General features: G+C 49.2%; 1 protein-coding gene across 1 annotated transcript in view; it reads left to right on the top strand.

Annotated features, from left to right (window-relative positions):
- The first annotated feature begins 1426 nt into the window (after positions 1-1426).
- Positions 1427-24082, top strand: part of LOC106748100 — a 136495-nt gene continuing 113839 nt past the window's right edge. Inside the window, exon 1 of the mRNA XM_014626315.1 lies at positions 1427-1455. The gene's annotated coding sequence lies outside the window, so the exon portion shown is untranslated. The remainder of the gene's footprint in view (positions 1456-24082) is intronic.

The following is a 24082-nucleotide window of genomic DNA, read 5'->3' as shown; positions in this document are numbered from 1 at the left end:
AAGAGGGACAGGCGAATTCCAACGTGTCTCCTACGAATCTTTCTTGAAAATCAATGAAGTAATGTAATAATTAAATAAATTAAAATTAAATTAATCCATAATCGGTGTTTCACAGGGGATAATTAACGTTAATAAGCTTGCCTCTTGCGTATTCTAATTTCCAACATTTGACTGTATATCAAAGGGCCTAACACAACATAGTCTTTCCGTCGAGTTATTTGCCGTGCGACAGATTCCAGATAAGCCAGCGTGCACGTTAATGACATTTCGAGTTTCGCGGAGGACGGAAAACGCGCATCTCTCCGAGCGGTGTACAACGTGTGATCATGCGGGCACACGGAGGAGGCCGCGGAGGGATTGTTGAGCCATCCGGGGGTCGCTCTCTCGTCTGCCGTTATCCGCCGACGTCGGAGTGGATAACAGGTCGAACGATTTATTCTAAACCTTTATCCGGGGGCGCCCTCCAAATTTATGAAAGAAGACGCCCGTTTAACCGACTCGCTCAGTCATCCCTCACCGCGGTGGTGAAGCCACCCTTCCTTGCCTGTCTTCCGCGCCTTTCTCCGTTCCTCTCGCGAGGCTCTCCTTCTCTCGGCTTCTCCCTCGGCTTGGCTTGGCTCGGCTCTCCCGCCGTGCTCGCATGTCAGCCCTTTATTTTATACCGAAGCGAGTCGGTCCGATTTGGTCCTAATATTAAAGGGGATGGCTCGCCCTTAGCGCGTGATCGGGATGCCAAATCTCTCCGAGATCCGGTCGCGATTCCAGTTCTTATCGACGAGCGGAACGAGCTCCAGCGCTAGTTTTAGCTCGCGAAAACGCGCACTGCCTCGTCTCGATGATTACAATTATGTGCACCGATTCGAGACAATTTTTTCTTTATTAATTATATAACGAAGTGAAGCTCCCCTCTAGGAACGTAATATTATTTCGCGCGACAATCGTGGTTGAAATAATAAAAAGGAAAATCCACCGCCTGCGTGAGTTGATATCGAACGCATAATTTTGATATCATATTGAGTTTAACATTAGCGTTAAATCGATGTATATTCTCTCTCGAGTGTCGCGTTTTATCGATCTCGCAACGTGGCGCTCCAATTTAAGGGAGGTACTCCCTTGTAGCAGATCAAAATCATTGATTCGAACATTGTCGTCCGCTACTTACGGACGAGTCACTCACCGTACTTTTGCGTCCTGCAGTCCGAAACAGCGCACGGTAACGCGGCTCGATTTAGTCACGACACATCTGTCTTTCCACATTACGGAACTCTTTCTTAATATAGTACAAGCAATTAAAGAAATGCCTCGCTTATAAATTAGGATTGACGTCGGAGGAATAATTTCGCGTAATTCATTTCCTTTTGCAGTTTTATCTGAGCAAAACACGGCAGGCTGCCTTCTCGACCGATTTGCAGCAGTCTCTCTCACGAACAGTCAGTCCAACCGCACGCCAGCAAGGTGAGTTTTTACTTTACTATTTTTGCAGCACGCGAGTCGCGCTCTCTTTCTCTCCCTCTCATATTTTTTGGCCCAGGCAGCAGAATGATTTATCGCGCACAGCGGGATTCAGTCTGCGACAGAATGATTCCGCTCGTTTCCTCGTCGCTGTCGCGAAACTCGTCCGATGCGCGTGGAATTTAATCGCTTGGTATTCTAACGACCCATTTTCTTCTCTCGCAAGACAACTCGGCTCGAAGAGGAAATTATTCAATTTACAACAGTTTACAATCTGAAAATCATCCGCATCGGGACAAACCTTCCTTTCCGTTCGATGTCTGGCGCTTTCTATGAAAAAAAAGAAAAAGTTGGCGAACTCGACCGTCCGTATTGGAGCCATGCGCGCGGTTCATCAATGCGCGGCTATTTTCCGAGGCTTTTTATGTTCCACGATTTTCATGGACTCGGTCGCGAGGATAATGACGATGATTGCCGGTACCCACGATATAAAGTACTTTTACCCTGTGCCGCTCTTCGACGAAAGATGTCTATAAATAATTGATTGACTTGGGGAACTGATGCGATTGCGTTTTCGAGGAATAACGTCGCGCGGAATTTAGGAACGCGACGTCGTGTGTCGGCCGATGATGTCGGAGCTTTCGAGACCGGAGGAAAAATCGCGTCGAAAGTGATCTCCCTCTCTCTCGCTCTCTCTTTTTCTCTCGTGATAGCGGCACTTACCGCGATCGAACTTTACTTTTTTCCCCTTCGTAGAAAATAGTTGCAGACGAACGCACGGCGCCGTGGCTATACTATACGCGACGCGACGCGATTATAAGCGTTCTCGATCGCTTTCGTCCATGAATTATGGCTGGATTGTCGTCGACGCGGTTCTTTTCCCGATCGCGCGTTATGACGGGGCTATAGTTAAGCTACGGGCTTTTTTTCCCACTTTTAATCACATCAACTGTATTTAATTCAACTATCCTTACCAACGACCACCCTCGCCCGCGAACTACATTCGAACGCGGATCAACCTTGAATAAATTTTACAGTTTTAAATAAAAGGTAAAGGATAAAGTCACCTTGTTAAAGTAACACAAAAATTTAGGTAGACCGTTTGTGACAAAACTTTCTGCCAAATTTTTAACGAAACTTTTTACTGTTCAGCTATTACTATTGTCATGCCTAAAGACGCAGGTCTTTGCATTTACTGATCGCCATCTTGAGTCTGCGTTCGCGACCTGCGTCTTGCGTTCTGCGAGCTACGTAGACCGAACTTAAGACAAATAATAGATAACATAAACATAAACAATGATACATGCGGAAACGCAAACGAAGCCGAGAGCGAAGCTAATGCTGACATGTTAGAGCCGATGGCCGCCTGTAGACACAAACCTATGATTAATTAAGACATTCTCGTGAGCACGCACACTGAGAAAAAGTCCTTGAAAATTTATCTGTGGGGGATATAAAATTTATTTAATAGAAATAAGGTTTATTTCACAGAATACAGGGATATAAGGGATTTATTCCTGTGAAATACCCAAACTTGGTTCTTATAATCAGAAATTCTGTTTCCTTCGATCAAAATGCATCTGAATGTTTTCTTTCTGGTTAATACAACCAGACTTTTTTTCCATTTAGATACGATTAGAAAGACAAAGCGGCTGTTGCGATCCAGTCGAAACGGTCCGACTGTTCTTCGCGAATCCACTTTGCCCTGTGAATTCCGATCCACGTCGGAGCTTCGAGAAAGCGGGAGAGAGAGAGAGGAGGAGACGAGCCGGTCAAACGGTCGGCCACGCAAGCTTTGGAAAGGCGAATGGCGCTCGAGTGCTGGAAACAAAAGCCCGGCGTTTCAATTAGGCCCTTTATTAGTTAGCGATAATAGGGCCAACAGCCAAGTCGAGCCGACATCGGCCGGCTGACCGGCGCTTAACCGGAGCCTTCGCCGGCTCCTGTCGGGCTTGTTTGCGCGGATCCGGCTCTCACGATATTAAGGGCTGACTAGACAGTCTGTAGCTCCTTGATGTTTAGAATCGCCGGTATCCCGGCTCTCCGACGGTCCTCTCCCGCGCAACAGAGTCGGCAGGACTGCGGGAAAGGCAGCCGTCCTCTCGGCACCTCACCGGACCTTGTCGATTGATTTTCTTGGCGTAAATTCGCGCGGATGAGCGGAGAGAAGTCGAGAGAAACGCAATTCCGCTCGCCGGGCGGAAGGACCGGAGGAGAAGAGAGCGCGCGCGGGAGCTAGGAGGGAAGCGTCGGCGAAGAGCGGCCGAGGCCAGAAGGAGGAATTTGTCGCTGAGGAGAGCAGGTCGCAGCAGTCGCCTGCGGCGAGCCGCAACGATCCTCTCGTCCCACCCGTCGCACGCTACCGCACGATACCGGAGACAACGAGAGCAAGAGAGAGGGAGAGAGAGAGAGAGAGAGAGAAAGAGAGTAAGCGGGAGGATAGAGAAAGGATGGAGAGAGAGAGAGAGGCCGTCGCTGCTACTGCTATTGCTACGGGACCGTTCGAAACTAACTTAGGGCCGCCGAAACTACACTCGCTCGCCGCGCCGCAAAACGAACGGCACGGCTAACAAGGCGGGCGCACGAAATACATTGGATATTGATTCGCGAGGGAGAAAACGACAGGGCGAAGCGCCGTTGAATATTTTTCAGGCTTTCAGCGCGGCGCGATAAGTGGCGAGAGGAGGGGGAGACCCGCGGTCTTAGAATTGCCGACGTCGTTTCGCTGTGACTTGCGGTGTCCAGAAGTTGTTCCCGATTTCCAGCCGCGCTGATAGAAAATTGCAATCAGTTTCGACGCCAAACATGTTTTATAGTAGCGGCAACATGCATATAAAGTTATTGTCATTGAGACTGTAGTAATATCCCGGATAGAAACTGAGAACCGTCGCTAGAAAGGCTCTATACAATTTCTTCCGACTTCTGTCTAGGTCCTACACAGAAATGTAACGCTCGTACTATTTAGAACCGGGTTTGTAAACCCGGTTAGAAATTAATCGAGGCGTGCCTTAAGTCTGTAGTGGTTTTAGATAGGCATGTCCCGAGATAAACCTGCCTTCGTTGAATCGAGATATGGCTTAGAAAGGCAAATCTTGAATGGAATTTCGTGAATTGGCCCTGACTGGGCCTTATGAAGTGCAGACCTTGTTAGGGGCATTCACATCAGTGCGTATTCTGAGCATATTTACAAAGAAAAATGATTCTCCCGATTATTTTTATGATTAAAAGGTATGCTTGGTGCTGAAACTATAATTTTCTATCGTCGTAGCGTCTTGCGGTATGTCGGTTGTGCCATGCAGATCCTCCGGGATACAGCACTGTGGATTTGTCAAAGTACCGTACGGCTGGGTCGAGAGATCGCGGTACTCGTTCGCGGAATAATTCGCGATCGATCTCATCCCCGGCGACGATCCGTCAACGCCGAATACGCGCTGACGATAACCGCCGTCGTAGCGTTGCCGTCGCGCTACCTGCGCGAGACCGTCCACGTGGCTCGGCAAATTGCATTTATGTCACGTCGTCTCGATCCATATAGTCCACAAAATCGGTTTTAGTGTAAACGAGGAAAGCCAGGCTAAGGGTCTCGGGGCGGCGGCTCTCCGGCTGGGTGGGAAGGTGCGCGACGGCAGGGGAATGGCTGCGACATCTTGTATTGTCAGATCCCAACGCGACAAATTCATAATTGCGTTAATGCGGGTACGGCGAGGGTTCTTGCCGCAACCACCGCAAGGCGCGCCATGGCGTCTTGCGGCTATAAGAGAGGACGATATAGCATAGGAAGGATGGCGAGGGGGGTCTCGGGCGCCAGGAGACGGTGGAGAGCGGTCCCTTCTGGTACGGGCTCGTTAATCTTCGGAGGATTACGCCAGAAGGAAGTATCGCCATTGTGCAAGACGCTCCTCCTCGAGTCGATAATTATTAATTAAATTGGCCGTACCGGCCACTCTCCGCGATTTATCGACTTATCGGTGAGGACTCCGCGTACGGATACATCGCGACGCTTGTCTGGTACCGGTGACAAGTTTTTCTTGCCCACAGCTTTCGTGAAAGCGTAGCGATTTGTTAAACTCTCGCGGGGAATATTTCGCGTTTCGTTAGTCTCAGGCTCGCGCGGATTGTGAATCCACGACTGCCACGTCAATTCATTGTGATTTGGGTATAATTATATTTCAGAATTTATTCTTTCCCTTTTTCACGGGTTATCTCAATTATAATTAGCGCGTTGATTTTTATATATTTGTTTTGAATAGCTTGTTATTTATAGGCTAGGAGGACTAAAAGATCGGCTGTCTATTTTAGCCCCTTCACTAAAAATTCTCTGCCATAGCGAATGTAGCGTAACATTTTGGCGTTTTATTTTATTTTTGAAGAACGCGTGTCTTTACTATACTTTTTGCACTATGTGGGGAAGGAGTCTAACTAGCAGTCGTCACAATACGCGTTGTACTTAAATTCTGAAACTGTATACAGAAGAAAACATTAGATTCAAATAAATAATGACTCGAAGCAAATTTTTACTCCTTAGAAAATTTTTACTTGGATTAAATAACTAACTAATTAGTTAGATCAAGTAAATATATATATTTTATTTGGATAATTTATTTGGAAAATATTTTATTTGGATCAAGTAAATATTATTTCATCCAAATAAAAGTTTGGTAAAGAATATTGAAGAAATATTTAGTTGAATCTAGCACTTCTATGTGTACAAACTTCTTTTACTTTCATCGAGATTAATGAACCAAATTCTCTTTCCGTTACATCGAAATGGATGAAACGCTGTTTTCATCAGGCAGAATTCCGCTTGACTTCTTTATACTTATCGTGATTGAAACAACAATACTGCTATTCCAAACGTTTGGGAACAACGTTCGCTACTGAATAAAAGGCCGGCGCGATGAAAAAGCTCGGCTCGTAGGCGCTTTATTCAGTTGGCCATGGACAATTGAATCATCGTCAAATCGCGGGCGGCAGGGTCATCAAATCTGCACGAGCGGGCACGAGAGAGGCGCGGCGAGAGTGAAAGGGTTGCGCGTCGGCCGGTCGGCGTGCTCGGCCGGGAGTAAAAAGGACGGGATCGCAAAAGCGGTGGAGAACGGCGACGAACGAACGGGCCGAAATAAAACAGTGATATCGAGGCATTTCACGCACGAGCGAGAGCGTTTAGCAGATTCAACGTGCGTGCCGGCACTCCGCCGTTTCCCTGCCGCGGTAAAACGTCCCTCTCTCTTTTCCCTCCCTCCCGGATGGCTCTCTCATTCTCTCGGTTTCTCTCTTTCTCTCTATACCTCTCTCCTCCTCTATCTTCCTCTCTCTTGCGCGGCTCTTCGGCCCGCTCTTTACCCTTTTCTCTCTTGCTCTATCACCTACACCCTCTCACCGGGCCTCGCTGAAAAATACTGCTCTCGCTGACACCTGTAGCTTCGGCGTTCTACATATGTGCGCACGTAGCACGTCGAGGCCGCCGCCGAGCTCGACGAGTGGAAGAAGAAACGAGGGACGACGAAATTGATAGTAAACCGCCAGTCGAAAAATCGTCATAAAGCCCGTCGAGCGTGATCGTAACGCGAAACCCGATCGAATGACGAATTTATCGCGATCGGCGATGGGTGGCTCAACGGGTGTCGAGAAACGATTTTAGGGTTAATGTTTATTGGATGAACAGGCTGGCGGAAATTTATTTCCTCAGCTCGCCGCCTCCGAAAATTAATCGAATTTTGACGAGTCTTTCACTCGTTTTGCCACTCACTCGTTGTTCTCGTTTTTCTCTTTCACGAGCGTAACTTTTCCCTCTGTCAAGCCTCCTACTGCAAGAATGATTTCCTCTTTGGTCCTCGTACGAAAATGCACAGTGTTATCGCGAGCACGTTCGGAGCGGTGACAAAGGGGAACAGACTCCACAAGTGGTGGACTTTACGGGACTTAAGATTAATCCTTATAATTACTCGCGATCCTATTCTTCCTACCGTGACCCTGTCCGCTACGTTTTTTATACACATTACCGGAGCGCTTTCGAAGTTTGCGAAAAGGAAAGATTTACATAACGCCCTTAAGATCGTACGGCCATAAAGATATTCATCAGGTGACAACTTGGGATATTTTTTACGACTCGTCCCTCTTCGAGGTGCTCGGAGATTTATCTTCGGGAAGGAATCTTTTCAGCATTCGCCTGCTATGCTCGATATTACGTTCGCTGCTCCCGACGTTGAGGGAAAAAATAATATTGATAAAAGAGCATTCTGAAAATAAGAGTACACATATAAAGAGGCAATCGCGCATCGCAACCTTGAAACTAGATTGATCGTTCGATTATTAAGTTGGTATATTCGGACTTGAAATTGATAGTCGACGTTTGTGCGAAATCGCGATATCGATTATTCCATTTTCGCGGTATTGCACGCGAAACGACGAGACAGTGCGGTCTGGTCGCACGAAAATCCGGCAACAGATTTACCCAAGCGCGCTCGACGACAGGTTCGCTGACTGGCGAGCATCGAAGGGTTAAAAATACGCGGGGGCGAGAGAGACGCGGACGTGTGTTCCGCGATTCCGCTGACGTTGATAAGGAAGCGAGGCGAATCCGCGAACGCCGCGACAATTAATCGATAGCGGGCGCACGCTGGCGGAATCGCGAATCTACCGGGCGCGGACGCCGCGACAAAAGCGCGCGAATAGAGGGGTTGCTGGCTCGTCGCGGGTGACCGACAACGCGCGCGCACACGAGCAACCCCCGATGCGGGCGTGAAATCAGGCGCCGGCCAGGACGTCCGCTCGACTCGGCTGCCGACGGACAATAAGAATCGATATCTTAATTAACGGAACGCCGGTGGGTCCGATGAGCAGCGAACTTCTCTTCGTCGGGCAGAAAGGGGAAGCAGCGGCGCGAAGGGGGCCCCGGGGGGAACGAACGCGGGAGATCCGGACCCGCGTTTTCGATGGGGTAGCAACGACGGACGCCTGACCGGAAGCGAGAGTCTGCGGAGCCCTGCGAACCTCGTTCTACCGGAAGTGCCATTCACGCGGCCCTCTCGCTCTCGTCCGCCTCTTCGCCGACACGGTCCGTTCGTCGTCGTCGTCGTCGCCGCCGCCGCCGTAGTCGCCCCGACGCTGATATGTTTCTGAATAAACAATACACCCTCCCGAACGCGGCCACAACCCTCGAAAAAGTTCGGCCGATGATGGCGCGCTCGAAAAAGGATCCGCGCCGATGGCGGCGAACTCGATTTTTTTGCGGGATATATATTGTTCGCGTCTCTCTCGCCGTTGCCGATGTTCCGGGGACATCTCGGCGCGATTAGCGGAGGAAGATAGCGATTCAGCGAGCTCCGAATGTCGTTTTGCTGATAACGCGTTTCTCGTTTTTGACGAGAATGTCGCAGGTCACGCACGCACGCTGCATAAAACGCCGCGTTTGAAAAAGTAAATCTAAAATATTTTTCGCATGCCAACTTTTTTTTTTTTAATAAGATTTGTTAAATAAAGCCGGTCTTGACAATGCTGGTGTGTGCAATATTCTCTGCTATTTGAGGGTTTTTCGCGTCTGACACGACGAATATTTTAATAACTGTTCGATTCCGTACGTACACTGAGGAAAAAGTATTACATTCAAGTAAATATCTGCTAAGGAGTATTGGAGTGTAAATGTTTTATTTGGATTAAGTAAATATTATTTGAATGCAAACATTGAAGGAAAAAAGTGCTGTACAGAGGAAAGTAATTTGCTGGCATAGTAAAGTTGATACTGTTGCAGCAAAATCCATTTATTATTATGTGGACGGTAAAATGATTTGTTATTAGTACCCAATTGCCACTTGCGGGATTATTTTGCTGAATCTACAAATTATATTTTGCTGTGAGAACAAATTGAGATGTAGGGAAAACATTATTTTAAATGTGAGAACAAATTAACACGCCCGGAGGACAAATTCACTCAGCGGAATATTTTTCTATCATCCTGGGAACGAAATTGTTGCTGTTCTAATTACGAATAATTCGCTAATTTGGTCATACTAATTAAAATAACTAAATTTTACTGCTGTCGCAAGGAATATGCAGTAGCAACGATGGTTTCACTTTATAACAGCACAATTATTATTCTCCGTGAACGTTCAAATAATATCTATACTTAATCCAAATGAAATAATTATTGCAACAGTCCTTAGCAAATATTTATTTAAATAAAGCTTTTTTCTTTCAATATACAACTAATCTCTCTCTCCCCCTCTCTCGTCTGTGACGAACTACTCTCGTGACGCGATATTCCCGGAGATTGAGATATCCCCACGAACGTCCGGCTCGATTAATATCGCCGCGAAGGAAACGAGCGCGAGGCCGGGTAAATTAACGAATTGGAGGGCGCACTCTCCTCTTCAGGACGCTTTTACCGCGACTGGCTAATCCGATAAAGTGGCAGCTTCGCACGAACCTCTTTCTTCTCGCCGACATTCCGTCCGATGGGATATGACACTAAGTATTCTATATTGACTAATAAACCAGTGTACCGTCGTCTTCTTCGCGCCGCTAACGAACGCTCGGCTCCTTACTTTTTGCTCCATAACGACCCTCCGTCTCTCCGATCACCCCTCGCGACTCACGAGCGCGCTTAATGCATTTCCGCGCGACGTGTCTCGTCTCCGAATATATTCGAAGCTGTTCGCGCGTGCCGCTTCAAACACGAGGCTCGCGTGATTTCGCTCACCTCCGCTTTCTCCTCTCCCCGTACGTCCACCTGGCGATTTTCGTTCACACTCTCGACGTTTCCGCTCCGCTCGCCCGGGAGTATCCCGACGCAGGACACAGCCGGAGGAACCTCGTCAAGGCCGCATTGGTGGGCGCCTCAATCAAGACTCGCTTTGGAACCCAATTTCACGAGAGAGAGACTATTTGCTCGCGCTTTGGCCGGCAGTAGGTTTGACCTCTCGTTAATCACCAAAGGACCCGAAGCACGAAGGCGAGTCGGACAAGCTGTGTAGTTGACCGCAATGGCTGACCGTTGGCCCTGTGGACAAACCCTTAAGGTTACCGAGGTACAGGCCGGCACTGATAGCGGCTTCGGGGGATTCGAGAACTGGAAAATCCGTCTGCTCGTTCTTCCGCCGTGAAACTTATCCCGCGAACGCTAATCGTCGTCGTTTTGCCGAAATTGGAAATTGTGCAGCTCGTCGCGTCGGCATTTGTAAGTAAACCAGGATATATCTTCGCTCGACATCGGATCTGTTGGACGAGTCAATGTTTGGACGCAACGTTTGCCACTGTAAGCGATACATGTCGCGATTTCACGCAGGCCGAGGCATCGCCCCGAGCAGTCGTCGTTGGCTTGTACACGGCGCCTAATCGCTGTATTAGCTAGCTTTGTGGTTAAGCTATGCTATTGCCGAATTAGGGGTGATTCGCTTCGGAACACACCCTCCCGTGTTTGTGCCGTCTAGGTGAGCATAACGCGCGCCATGCGATTTGCACTCGCGACATTTACCTTGCCGATACTCGTCCCTTTCGATTCTTTCCGTCAGCGAAGTCCTAAAGATGGAAGAGTGTCGGATGAACGGAATCGTCGTGGACGATCTGAGACGTTGAATTAAAAAGAGAAGAGAGCATTTCAAACGGAATTGTTCAAATATCGAATTTTTCTCCTTTACCTGCTGTGAAATGTTGAATTCTCGCGGTTTATCCCGGCGAACTTGGCGATGTATGATTTTAGGCAGATTTGCATAGCTCGCTCTGCACCGTAGGACCTCCTCGTAGTCTCCTGGCGCATATCGTTTGTTGGTTTTGCGGTGTACCATAACGCTGCCTTCCTCGTAACCTCTTTCCCTCCTCTTGGGAACAGAAGGCTTTCGGCAACATCGCTCGGCAAAGAGCTCCTTCCGCTACACCGCCTCCATATTAGACACGAATAAAATCTGATCGCGAGAGATTCACGAGAAACCGCACGAATACCCGCAAAATTCGCGATATATCCGTTGTGATGAGAAATTGTCCAATTCGAAGGCGTGTTTTATCGCTATTATGCGATAACAGCAGCTTCAATATATCAATGGTTTATACGTCACTGCTCGATTGCCGCTCGTCGGCGGCTGATAAAAAGCTCACCGTCCGTTCCCCTCGATGCAGCTTTTGACTCAGGCGAGAAAGTGTTCCTGGAGATGGCTCGACCGCAGGATTCAGCAGACGCAGGAAGACAGGGACTCGGGTGAGGAAGAGAAAGAGACAACGAGCCACGGAAGCACACCGCGGGGGATAAACAGAGGTGACGTAATTACCGAGATTAATGCGGCCTTGAGCTTTCGGTGGCAACCGAAGCTCCCGGTGCTTGCTTTTATCTCGCTATCATCCGGTCCCGCTCCTCCGGTGTCGCTCCCTCGCCCCCCTTCGCCTCCGGAAAGTAATTTGAGGACGAGAGGGAATGGTTTTAAATTTTACTTATCCGCGGGACTTAGATTTACTCGCGTCGGTAGCGCCGCGGGCGGCCCAGCCCTCCTCCTCCTCTTCGTGGATCTCCGCTGCGTGAGTTTGGCCATTGTACGATTCGATGGTCGAATCTCTCCCCAAAGAAAGTTATTCGTCCATCAACATTGGAATTCAATTGTCTGGGAATGATTGTCATGTGTCTTTGTCGCGCTAATATATTGAGCTCTATGACAGAATGAGCCATCAAGGAGCGAGGGTGTCCCGTTCGTAAAAAAGAATGCATATATGTATTCTTATCCTTGTCATATTAGTATGTAAAAAAGAGACGGATGTTCCTCCAATCCATTTATTCATCCTTTTCTCCGGCAGGCCACAAATTTCTATAGTTTAGCACACCGGAAAAAGACTTCGGTAATAATTAGCAAATTCTTTTTTCAGTGTACAAGGAAGACTCACTTCAGTATACTAGAACTGAATCCGCAAGTACTTTTCCACTCTATAAGTAGCAATTTGTTACCTCGCGACTGTTCGTTGTGCGACGGATGTGACGAATCGGTAAATAAAATCGGCCGAGATCCGCGAGTTCTCGCGGGTGTTCTCCCTCCTGGACAATAGCCGAGAATTCCCGCCGTCACGGCTTCCTGCAGCAATTCTCTTTGGGCGAGAGATTTTACGTAGACGACACCCGTAGTGGCAAAATCTCGGGCGGCGAGATTTCTCGGTCTCTCTTTACGTGGGCAATCTAAGAGGGAAGCACAGAGAGAAAGAGAGAGTGAGAGACGAAGAGAGAGGCAGCGAGAGATGAGGAGAGAGAGAGAGAGAGAGAGAGAGAGAGAGAGAGAGAGAGAGAGGAGGGCTTCCTCCTTTCACCAAAAACACCGGGTGCCCTTCCTCCCGCACTTCATAGAAGAGGGCCACTATTCACGTCGCCTCGCGGCACCCCTTTCTTTCCAACCCTCGCTACCCCTCGTTGTCGTAGCCTGCGTCGCCGCCTCCGCTACCGCCGTCGTCGTCGTGCGCCAGGGTACGCCGCCGTTGCCTGCTCGAGACAATGATATCGCAGGAAAAGAGGAGAGCGTCTCGGCCCGCTTTACAACTCCCGGCGGGGCCGACGTTACCGGGGCGAAATTAATATCATAAATAATATCGTAAAAAAAATACAGCCCGCAGCGCCCGCCGCCGTCACGCCGGCGTTACCGCGAAACGTTTCTCTCGCGTCTTGATAAAGGAAACGGGAGGCGGGGGCAGAGCGGCGAAAGAGAAGGAGAGAAAGAAACAGAGGGCGAGGGAGGAAGAAAGCGAGTAGGGGATCTGCGCGAACGCGTCTCCTTTCTTAGGGGAAGTCGAAGTGCCAGTAAGATCTCGGATTAAGCCGAGCAACGTACCGGGCGCTTTCCCGGAGCACATAATCTCGAAACGCGACAGCTTTATTTTCAGAGAATTTGAATTCATTTTTATACCGCCCCTTTCTCGATCGCGACGCACAGTGTTCCTCCGGGTTGCTATTCGGCGAGAAAACACGATACTTCTTTGCGTCAGAATGGAAACAATTAATTCGGAAGCAGGAATCGTGCAAACACGAAAAAGTCCTTTCCTTTTTCTATCCACGCGGAGGGGAAATTCTATGCCGGTGTAGTCCAGCGTAACTTGTACAAAGTATATTTGAACTCCATCGACAGTCTCGCATGCGCTGAAAATGTCGATATTTTTCAAATGACAGGAGAAAGGTAGCCCTTCCTCATAAGTCTCACATAGATTCAGATCTCCAGAAGCGACGTTTAGTCATTAAGTCTCGTCAGCCTCCGTAAAAATTCCAGAGCGGATTACGAGGCAATTGTAGTCGAGATCCGCTATCCGTCGTGTCAATTTCGCGCTTTATGACTCCCGATCGTGGGCATTATGCGTCGTTTGTTACGCATAGCATTAGGACGTCGCCTTCCTCCCTCATCCATTTCCTCCTTCGTAGCTTCTGACTAACAAAAGCTCCATATCCCGCTTGCGCACGGGACGACAACTGGCTGCGATACACGGCGACGGGTATATATCGTCGGCGCGTGTAACGGTCGTAGCGACCCTCCTCCGCGCTCATGTGACTTGATGTTTCTCGCCGAACAGCAATATAATCACCCTGATGGCACAAAGCGGCTACCCCTACGGCGGCAGTCTCTCGCCGCGCCTTCCGCGCCATCAAACGCTGATGATACAGACGATACGACGTATGTATACGCGACGGCGCTAATTTGCGTCATTGTCGCCGTTTCTTGCGCGAAACTAGGCGAAGCCACAGGTAGCAGAGGCACCCCCTCACCCCCGTCGCTCGTACGCGTCGCTGTCTAGCTGTCTGTCGAAGGCGACCACGCCGGCAAGATATTGTCCGGATGGCCTGACAATCGAGCCACCAGGCGACGATAGTATTGCGGTATTGTTTCATCGGGGAAGGAAGAAACCGGGGAACACGATAGATCGCGGTGTAGGCCGAAGAGATGACGCGCGTTTGCGACGAAGAGTTTCGGGTGATTGGGTTTGAAGTCGAGCTCTGCGTGCACGTTGAATGATTGCGGCGAAACAGACCGAAGTGATCTTCTTGTGATCTCGAGATGTAACGTAGGAAATCATTCATGTCGAAGTATAAGAAAGAGGGTAAGATGGTGATTTGCTGATTTAAGAGGAAAAGAATTACACAATTATATTTTCACTTTCTCTATGAAATTACTGTACAGTGTATTTACAATCGTGTATAATAATGTATCAATGTTTTTCGCTTTTAATATTTCGATATTCATAATTCGACACGTTCTCAAATATTACTAAAATTTCACAAAATTCTAATTTATTTATACATTTTTCAATTTATGCAAATGACAAACAAGGCTTTAGCTTCAGAAAGAAATTGATTATTATTTTTATATTATTATAAAAATCAGGAAAAATCGATAAAGTCATCATTTTACCCTCCTTTCCTCATATCTTCTTCGTTGATCCTTCGATTTCGACGATATCTGAAAGGATTAACGTAGAACCGAAATATCGACTCAGGACCTCGTTCGTAGGAGTAGCCACTCATTGAGATTCTGGTTGTTTGCCAGGATGTCGGACTGCGAGGATCTCTTCCGTGGATAATTGCGCCCTCAAAGGTTTAGTCATTGGACTGTAGCCCGCGGCAAATCTAAGAACCTTAAATCCCGAGAGCATTACATCTTTTCGTTCTCCCGAACGGGGGCGGGGTCGTTTTTCGCTCTCGAGGAACAGGGCCGCCGTCTAATGGAATTAAAACTAAGCCTCCAGATAGCGAAAGCGCCGCCGCTGTCCGTTTATCACGATAAATATATCGTTAGATTTTCGCATACCTGTTGACAGGTGCGCGAACTTCGTCATCTGAGCGCTCGCAGGACGGAATTTTCTCGCTTCTCGCAAACGCCGCGTTCGTGCTTTATTTTATGCCCGTCTGATAATCACGCAAAACCGCACAATGAAACACGCCGATCGGCAGAACGGAATATCTGCGATGCACAGTTAAATCGCGGCTTTTTACTTTCTACGGAATTCGCGTTTTCCTCCGAGACTCGTCCGGGCAATTCGGTTGAACGTACGAACGAACATTGCATCTGGGTAAATGGGTCAGAAACTATCGTCGCGCGCTTCCAAGCCATCTAACACGCCGCCAGACCAAATTGGCCTTGGCCACCAAATAATTCGCTACGCGAATTTGCTGCTATTTTTTTTCTTTCTTTCCCTCGCCTGTTGTTGGAGCGCGATTTGTAGCGCGTCGTTCGCCAAAAGATATGGTCCTTCGAAAGTCTGTATAGATTCGGGGAGAATGTGCGAATGAGAAATGAAAAAGCGAATTGGAGGACAGCGATATTGAAGGACGACGAGTCAAGCAGTCTCCTTATTCTCCTCGCGTGAGGCGTGATTGAACTTCAATCCGGTGTCACGAAGAAATCTCCGTGGTACCTCTGATGGCGTGGTGATTGCCGTCTTGAAAGTGTCACCGGGACACCGCGGGAGTTATCGAGAGTGCGGCGTTTCATTTTTAACCGTCCGGCTTCGGGCGCCTTGCTGCGACTTTAGTAGCATCGTAAACTGCGAGTACATAAACGAACTCAGTCAATAACCGGCGGCGAGGAAGCTCCCGCGGGCGAGAGTTTACTACAATTCACATTTTCATGGCGGATGGAGTTACGGCTTATTAAAGGGAAAAAAAGGCGTCGACGTTTGCCGGCGGGAACGGCTGCTTCTCGCGTACGAAGTGTCGCTCGTTCGGAGGAGCGCGACCGCATGTCGATGGGCGAGAGATCAAGCTTTATTCTTCGTTAAATTGTCGCTTGCGGTCACAAAGTAGCACAAAGGTCTTCTCGGATCGAACGAGAAATAGCCGTGGTTGTGCAAGAAGGTATGTTTTGAGGGAAATGAGGTTACAAATTTCATACATAATTTAACAAATATCAATAGCATTGACGTTCCTCAGAATTGTTCAAGAAATCAAGCACGGCCAAGTAGAAGCATATGTATCTGCGCACTCAGTGTCAGACTGAGAGACGTCGTGATTTCAATTAGCTCGTTTATCCGGGGGAAAGAAGTCGCGATTCCGCCGCATCAAATGATCCCAAGATCTCGAGAGACTTTCCTCCGCCCGTGAGTCGTCACACTTATACACGCGGACGAGCTGAAAACTTCTTCATTGCGCGCTCTAACGGAGCAGCCGTCCGAGAGCAAATCTGCGTCGGAGAGCGCCGCAGGGCGCAATTAATTATGTCGGCGAAGTTGACCCTTGTCCTCGCATATCCCACATTTTATTGCCTTCTACAGGCTGTCGCGCGAACGCGCTCGCACCTAGGAAGACCCGGCAGTTTCGGTAATGCCGAAACGGTAATGCGAATGCGGGGAATGCGGGAAGGTAGCCCGGTCCCTCGGCTGGATCTTGGCCGGCGAATTTGCGCCATAGAATTCGCGAGCTATTCGTGGTGCGCGAGTTTTCCTCGATAGGTCGCTAGGTTGGCCGCTCGGTACATCCGGCTAGGATAGCGAGAGATAACTGGGCCGGCACCGAGAGAGCGGGATGAATAATGAAGTGAGTCGCGCTTCGCCCGGAAGGCCAGAGATTCACCCGGGCCCGGTCTAGACCCTGAGATTAGCCCTGAGTTATGGCGTTAAGATCACATCTAATTGTATCAGTTCGGGCCACCCGAACCAGCCTCTATCTACCTATCCATCTGTACCGGCCCGCGCGCTGCTATAACCTGCTTACTCGGCCCTCCTTCCGCGTCTCTTCCGCGCCATTGACCGGGACCTTAAACGCCGGCCGACCATCGATTTGCTTAATCTTGCGCTTTGCGAGGACTTTACCAACTCGCGATTCCACCCTCTCTCTCTTTCTCTCACTCTCCCCCTCTCCGTCTCTCGTCTCTCACTTTGTTACGACTTCGCTCGACGCGACGGTTTACCGGATAGTCGTGCTTTCGCCTCGCTTACTTATCAGGGAGATTCTCCTCACTGTGCCTTCCCTTCCTCCCGTGTTTGTGTTATTAATTGAATTTTAATATCCGCCCCGGTGCAAGTGCCGAGGCACACAGGAGACGAAGATCATCGGGTTACTCTTGGATAAACGAGCGTTCAGCTTCGTTGTTGATGGCGTCGATACAGCGAGCTTAGCGCGGTTCGTTATAAGAGCACGCGGCTTTTATACGATCGTATTTCGCGACGGCGAAATGGGGAAAGTCCTTAGGCATTTCTGATTCTCCTTTCTTCCTCTGGTTAAATCCCCCGACCTAGGCGGCAGGCGACTCACCGGCGAACGGCGCGAAGAAACTTGCCGGAATAGAGAAAACATTCTGCCGAGTGAATTTGTGCTAAGAAGAAAATAGCTTTTTCCTATCTCTGCTAATTTCTCCTTACAGCAAAATAATACAACGGTTCACAATTAGCACTGTCGACAAATTGTTTTTATAAAATTTCCTCTGCCAGCTAATTATTTTTCTTTGCGCGGGCATTGAACTATACGCGCGTGTGATTCGAAATTGTCCTATCTTTAAATTAGACACATGTGCTCGCGTTTCCTCCGCGCTAATTCAACTTACGAGCAATGTTGCGGATTTTCTCTTACGTTCGCGGCCCTTCTCGGACGTTCGTCAGGCACGAGCACGGTGAGTTTAATCGCTGCGGAGCGTCGACTTTGTGCAGAACACCACGATGCTTTCGAGTCACCTGATAAGAGCGGTTAGGGCTAGAGATATTAGTAAGTTTGCGCCGGCAAGGAGGCGAGGAGGAGACTAGAGAGAAGAGGACCTAGCGCGGTGGAGAGGCATTAAAGGTCGGGGATGATCACTGAGTGCGCGGCACTAATCAAGACGCATGATTATAGGCCCCGGAGAACCCTCGAGTACCCGGCCACCGTCGTTCGTAGCCGAGGAGAAGCCCCGATGTGCGCTCATTGTCGTTCCCGCCGAATTGCAGATTACAAGCCGGCGCTTTTTGCCGTCTCGTGTCGTCTCGTAGTCGTCGTCCTAACGTGTCGGCGTTATCGCTCGTCAGCAACGTCGAGAGTAGCTTTCTTCCCGAGATCGGAGATCGGCCCGAAAATCCACTCACCGCGGTGCGCACTTATTAACGCACGAGGAGTGCCCGCCGGCGATAAACGTCAGCTACGGCAGCGAGCTAATAAACAGGCGGTGGATACATTAAACCCGCGTGTAATCCCGTTAATGGATCGTTACTCCTCGCACGATCAATCGTTAAGCACTGGTTGGTGTAATTGCAGCCATCGGTATCAAACTGTCGTTGCTATACGGTTCTACGGTTATTGTGCCGTTGTCGAACAGTTCCCTAATCGATCGCGTCGTTCTCCTTTTAGCGCGGCTAACCGTTCCGAAGGGCGACAATTTGTCCGAATGACGCCGCGCGCGTCTAATTAGTGCGTGTCGCCGCGGCGGAGATCACCCGGAAACATTTTTATCGAATTTACACCGCTCTGGGTCGCTCCGGCAATTCGATTATCCGGACGAGTGTACGGCGATCGTTAACGTTCTATTAGAACAAATATGAACGTGAGAGAGCAGTAGGATTTTCTGTTAGATACGGTAAGACAGAGTCGCGTGTATTCATCGCGTTCACATTTGTATCGCGATCATGTCAGTGTTTATGCGACGTAATCGGTATCTTGAGGATCGCTTCTATGTTATCGATGCTTATCAAGTTCGTCGTTGACTTTGGCATCCCCTTAACGCGTCCGAATGTCCACACGAATGTTCGCGGTAACTCAGTCGAGATATCCATTCTTGTCACCGAGTTTTCATACGGTTCCTGTTGCAGGAACCGAGTTCTTTTTCTCCGTGTGTGAGATAACCTTTGTATAATAATAGCGTGATCGACTCTATTACACCGAGCCGAACGATCCACTTTAGTCAGCAACGGCTCATTAGATCGCAGACGACTGTCGAAGCAATTAGGATCCTTCTCGCGATTCTCCTCGGGGAGGTGGTGCTCCTGTTGATCTGGTCGCAGCGCCAGAGGAAATTTCCCGACCTACGGTTCTATTTGAGGTTGCGCTAAGCAAGTTAGCACAACCCCAACGTATCGCGTTAAATTATGCTCAGAAGCGCCGTGGCTGCCTGCCGCGGATATGTGCGTACACGCGCGCGCACACGTAATCACGGTAAGCGGGCGCGCATTTGCCGGGGAAACCGCGTTTGCAGGAAGCCCACCGGTGTTGTCACGCGACGCCCCCGCGTCGAGCCTACGAGAAAAGGGAAATCATCCGTCTCCATTTTCTTCAGCTGTCGCGGATCACGCGGCGACGTCTCGAACGCCTCGAACGGCTCGGGTGGGGCGCGGCGGGCGATACACGACGACAACGGGGCGAGGGCGGAAAATTTCCACCTGTGTGAGGTAGATGTTATCCTACAAAGTTGCACGCCACGGGACTGCAGCAGCAACAGCCGCCTGCGGCGGGAGAATAATTATTTTCAACCCACGACGGAAACGCGTGCCGCGCTCTGTGCCGCTCGTGTATACTCGCGTGTTAGAGAAATAAGACATTTGATTTCTCTCCGTAAAAACCGGGAATACCTCGCTCGGAGGTATCGTAACGAGCTCGGCTCGGCTTCCGCGTTGCACCTTTTGCAGACTCACTTCGTGAGCATAACATTCGAAAGTAATATAAATATAATGTATTTGATGAGACGCAAAAAATGTATTTTTAAAAATTTCTACCTTTTATACACATATTTTTATTGAATTGACGCAATCTGTTATCTAGTACAGTTCGCTTCTTCGGGAAGAGGAGCGACCTGAAATTTCGGATTGTTCCTTTCCTTGAGGAAATCAACCGAAATGTTTGCGAAACGCCGGAAGTAAATCCACGAATAACGCGACACTAACTCGAGAGCCAACTTGAGTTGGTCTTCACATCGTGGCAGCCTCAAACTGTCAGAATACCGTAACGAGGCATTGAAACGTGCGTGGTTCACGATGAAAACAGCCTCTCGCTGTTGGTCGCGTGCGTGGACATCCGATATTGGCTTCGCTCGCTGTAATCGGACATCGAACGGACAATCGATGTAATCGTAGGCACGATGCCGGCCGATCCACGGTTTATCCGCAAACTTCCCGATCGCTCGCGCGGCACAAAGAAGTTTGCGAATAGTTGCCGGGCTATGTTGGTGCACAAAGGAGGAATCTGACGTTTACTGACGGANGGGGGGGGGGGGTAATGAGGGGACAAAGGGCGGAAACGGAGAGATAGAGTCTGAGAGAGCAGAGATAGTTGGCTCGTTAATCTTAAGAGCGTCGGACTCGCGATTCGGGCATGCAATCGCATGCCACGGTGATCCCTAGGCACATACAGGACCAAAGGGTCAAGCAAGATTGCTCCTTTTCATTGTGCCGGGATAAAGACGCGGGATATTGAATTCGCTCGGACGGACGAAGGATTTCGTTCGTTGGATCGAATCTACCCACCCACGATAGGCGTTTGCGAAATTAACGTGTCATTTCTATCGGTGAATTAAACTTCGTACCATTTACGAAGTGTCAAAAAGACTTCGGCGCGAATTAAGTCGAGACTGTCTTTCCAACTCGTCGATGACAAGATGCAACGCTGTTTGTCCTCGTGATCGGCCTCGCTATGCAAATAATGCTATTTCCTGAATTTAATCGCCGAAATTCTTCAAGAGGATTGGGAAATACTGCACGGAGAGAAGAGATTGGACTAACAACGAACGAATCGAACGTTTTCACTGGAAGATGCTGAATTTCTGGTTCTTATCAGAGACGTGTGTTATACTATTCGCTCGTCTCTAGTCCTTATGAACTAAATTCGGTTCTCAGAGTCAGAAATTCTTTTCCCTTCGGCCAAAGCGCATTCGGTTAGTTCATTGTCACGTTAATACAACCAATCTCGTTTCTCCGTCTGGGCATGTTAGATTCGAGTTGTTAACTTTTGATCGAGACGTTGGCGGTATAATAATACATTTCGCGTTCTGAATGCTCAATGCACTTTAAGACGTCAGAGTCGCGATTGATCCTGCAAATAAGAAGGAGTTGGCAGGCCTCCGAGGTTAAGGGGCATTCATCACACCCTCCGGCCTCTGTCGAAGACATCCTCCATCCCGGAATCCATTGAAAGTTCTCTCGCATCGGGATAGCTGCCCGAAGAGTGTACAAAGTAACGTCATACCGAGGCAGCCGAGGGGTGACTGGCGCGCGCGTACGTGTGTTTGCTTTTATTTAAATTGTAAGTTAGATGCCATTCGGGATGAGACGGCGCACGACGAGGCTTTTAGTGAATGGGAAGAAATGTTTGCGCTAAATGGTCCGACCCCATATGGAAATGAAATCTGCGCCAGGCATCGGTCCGCACGACCGACCTCCGAAGTATCTTTCCGCGAGTTCTTTCCTCCGGCTGCGAGGTTCTCCCGAGTTTTTAGGACAAGGCGAGGAGGCGATTTACGTATGTATGAAGAGGAAACGGAGAGCGGTGTATGCGCCTTGCGCTTTTAAGCCTCGCACTCGCGACGGATAGACGCGAGGCGGCACCGATTTCCGTAGAAGCGAGAGAAGTTTCGTTTCGCTCAAACGACGAAAATTTATTAACACTTCACGCGTGGTATATATCGATTACTATCTCGACGTGTAAAGTGAGGGAAAATCGGCGAACTTTTGCATACGCTCTCTTACGTTTGATTAATCGCGTATAAATTACGGCGACAAACTGATATCCACAAGGGGCAGACTGTCGGATCGTCGATGGCCGCCGATCCCCGTTCTGTCTTCCGCGCCGCGAAAGTTGCCCGGTAATGCGAGGCCTCACATAGAGGGATTGTGCACTGTTTCGTCGGGAGCAGGGACAGGAACCGCTCGGATTTGCATACTCGTCAGCTGTGCTTCCTTCAACTTTTCCTGACGGCACACCCTCCGCGCTGGAACTCCGCGCGAACTCGGTGGTGCGGGTATGCACTCACGTCGGAGGGATAGGGACGGGGGAAAGGGAGGCTGGGTGGCGAGGAGGGGGGAGGGTGCAGGTGTCGGGGACAGCACAGCCGTGTATTTCTAGTCCCGATTCATAATTGCAAATTTCCTTCGCCTTATTTATGCAGCCCGAGCTCACACCGCCCCGGCTCGGTTTGCAGATTCGCTAATACGGCCCTGTCTACCACGAACTCCTCCGGTTCAGACTCGGCAGACGGAAAATGATGTATTTTTTTCCTCCCCGCGACGACCCTACGGCGGGAATTTCCATCGCCGCGATTAAAAAGTTTCGGTGTCGTAGAAAGCGAAATCGCGACGGAGGATCCACACGTGGTTCCGCGAGATCGAAGGAAAATCGTCGATTTTCCCGATTCGCAAGAAGTTCTCAGCTGCACGCAAGATGAATATGTTGAAAAGCGACACGAATATTACGTCAAAAATTACCGCAAAATTAATACGTTAATCGACCCTGAAGTCATAACATGTGTTATTTCAACTCGTTGAATATCGACGCAACAGAAAATGTTGAGATAACATAAACGTAATATGTTAAATTAACACACGGGTATATTCAAAATTTAACCCTTTGCACTCGAGGGCTCCGGAGCAAAGGGTTAATACGAGAATTTTAACAAACACCGATTTTAACATAAACGCAAAATATTTTTTACTCTGTGTCGCGCCAACATCACTTTTATCGCGCAGCACGTAGTAGCTTGTAACGATCCATCGTCACCTAAGGAAAGTCCGCGTGTCACCCGATGCTTTACAAAGTGGCATCGGGAAGAGATTAGCGGCCCCTGTGCGCCTTCCCCCTCTCTCGTACCCTCCCCCGATTCACATATCGAGTTATGAGAATCTCTTTCACGCGAATGTTACACGAAGAACGGGGGGAAGTCTGCTCACGTGCTCGTGGCCCATACATTTTCACTTTGGCACACGTGTCGTCACCTTCGTCGCCTTCTCGCAGCCGTTGTCGTGTCGATGTTGCGACTCGGGGCGAGGAAGAGAGAGAAGCAATGGCTTTCCGCCGGCGCGGCCGAGGGAAAAAAATAAGGCCTCTCTAGCCCGCTCTCTCGATACAAAAGCCCTTCCTCCGCTGCGTGCAGAGAGAAGAAATGGAGATACGATGATGCGCTCCGCTATGCATTATGCATACGCAAAGGCGAGTCGAGAGGGACGGCCGTTAACTGAAAACCGATTTCCAGTGTCGTGGGTTCGAAGTGCGAGCGGAGAGAAAGAGAGAGATAGAGAGAGAAAGGCTGTACGGTGCGCCGGGTTGTAAATCGTTCAATTTGCTCGTGAAGAAATTAAACGGACCTGATTCGCTTCTGCTCGCACGATGGACGGTATAAATAGATAGATAGACAGAGAGAGAGAAAGAGAGAGAGAGAGAGGGAGAGAGAGAGAGAGAAAAAGAGAGAACAGCGTTTATTTCATCCTAAGACAAACCTTCTAAGAACAACTAAGATACATGATAGAGTCCAGGAAAAATAATATTACATTTAATCGAATTAAAAAAATTTTGCTCGAAACAATTGTTAGGATATCGCGCCTCTTATCGCAGTTGCAGCCATTGTTGCGGTCGTTGACGATCGTTTCGCCGTCGTTTAATTCGCGCGCTTGGATTAACTTCGCAGCCATTTGCGCGAAATCATAGACTCGGGCCGATTCGCCGGAGAGTTTGCTCGCGGCCGTTTTCCTCCGAGGCGGAAACGCGAGTCTCCGCAGGCATGCATAATACAGGAGAGCCAGGAGG

The sequence above is a fragment of the Dinoponera quadriceps genome, unplaced genomic scaffold, assembly GCF_001313825.1.
Source record: "Dinoponera quadriceps isolate SergipeBrazil2010 unplaced genomic scaffold, ASM131382v1 scaffold163, whole genome shotgun sequence".
Lineage (NCBI taxonomy): Eukaryota > Metazoa > Arthropoda > Insecta > Hymenoptera > Formicidae > Dinoponera > Dinoponera quadriceps.
The sequence above is the reverse complement of the archived record's forward strand: the minus strand, read 5'-3'. Positions and strand labels throughout refer to the sequence as shown.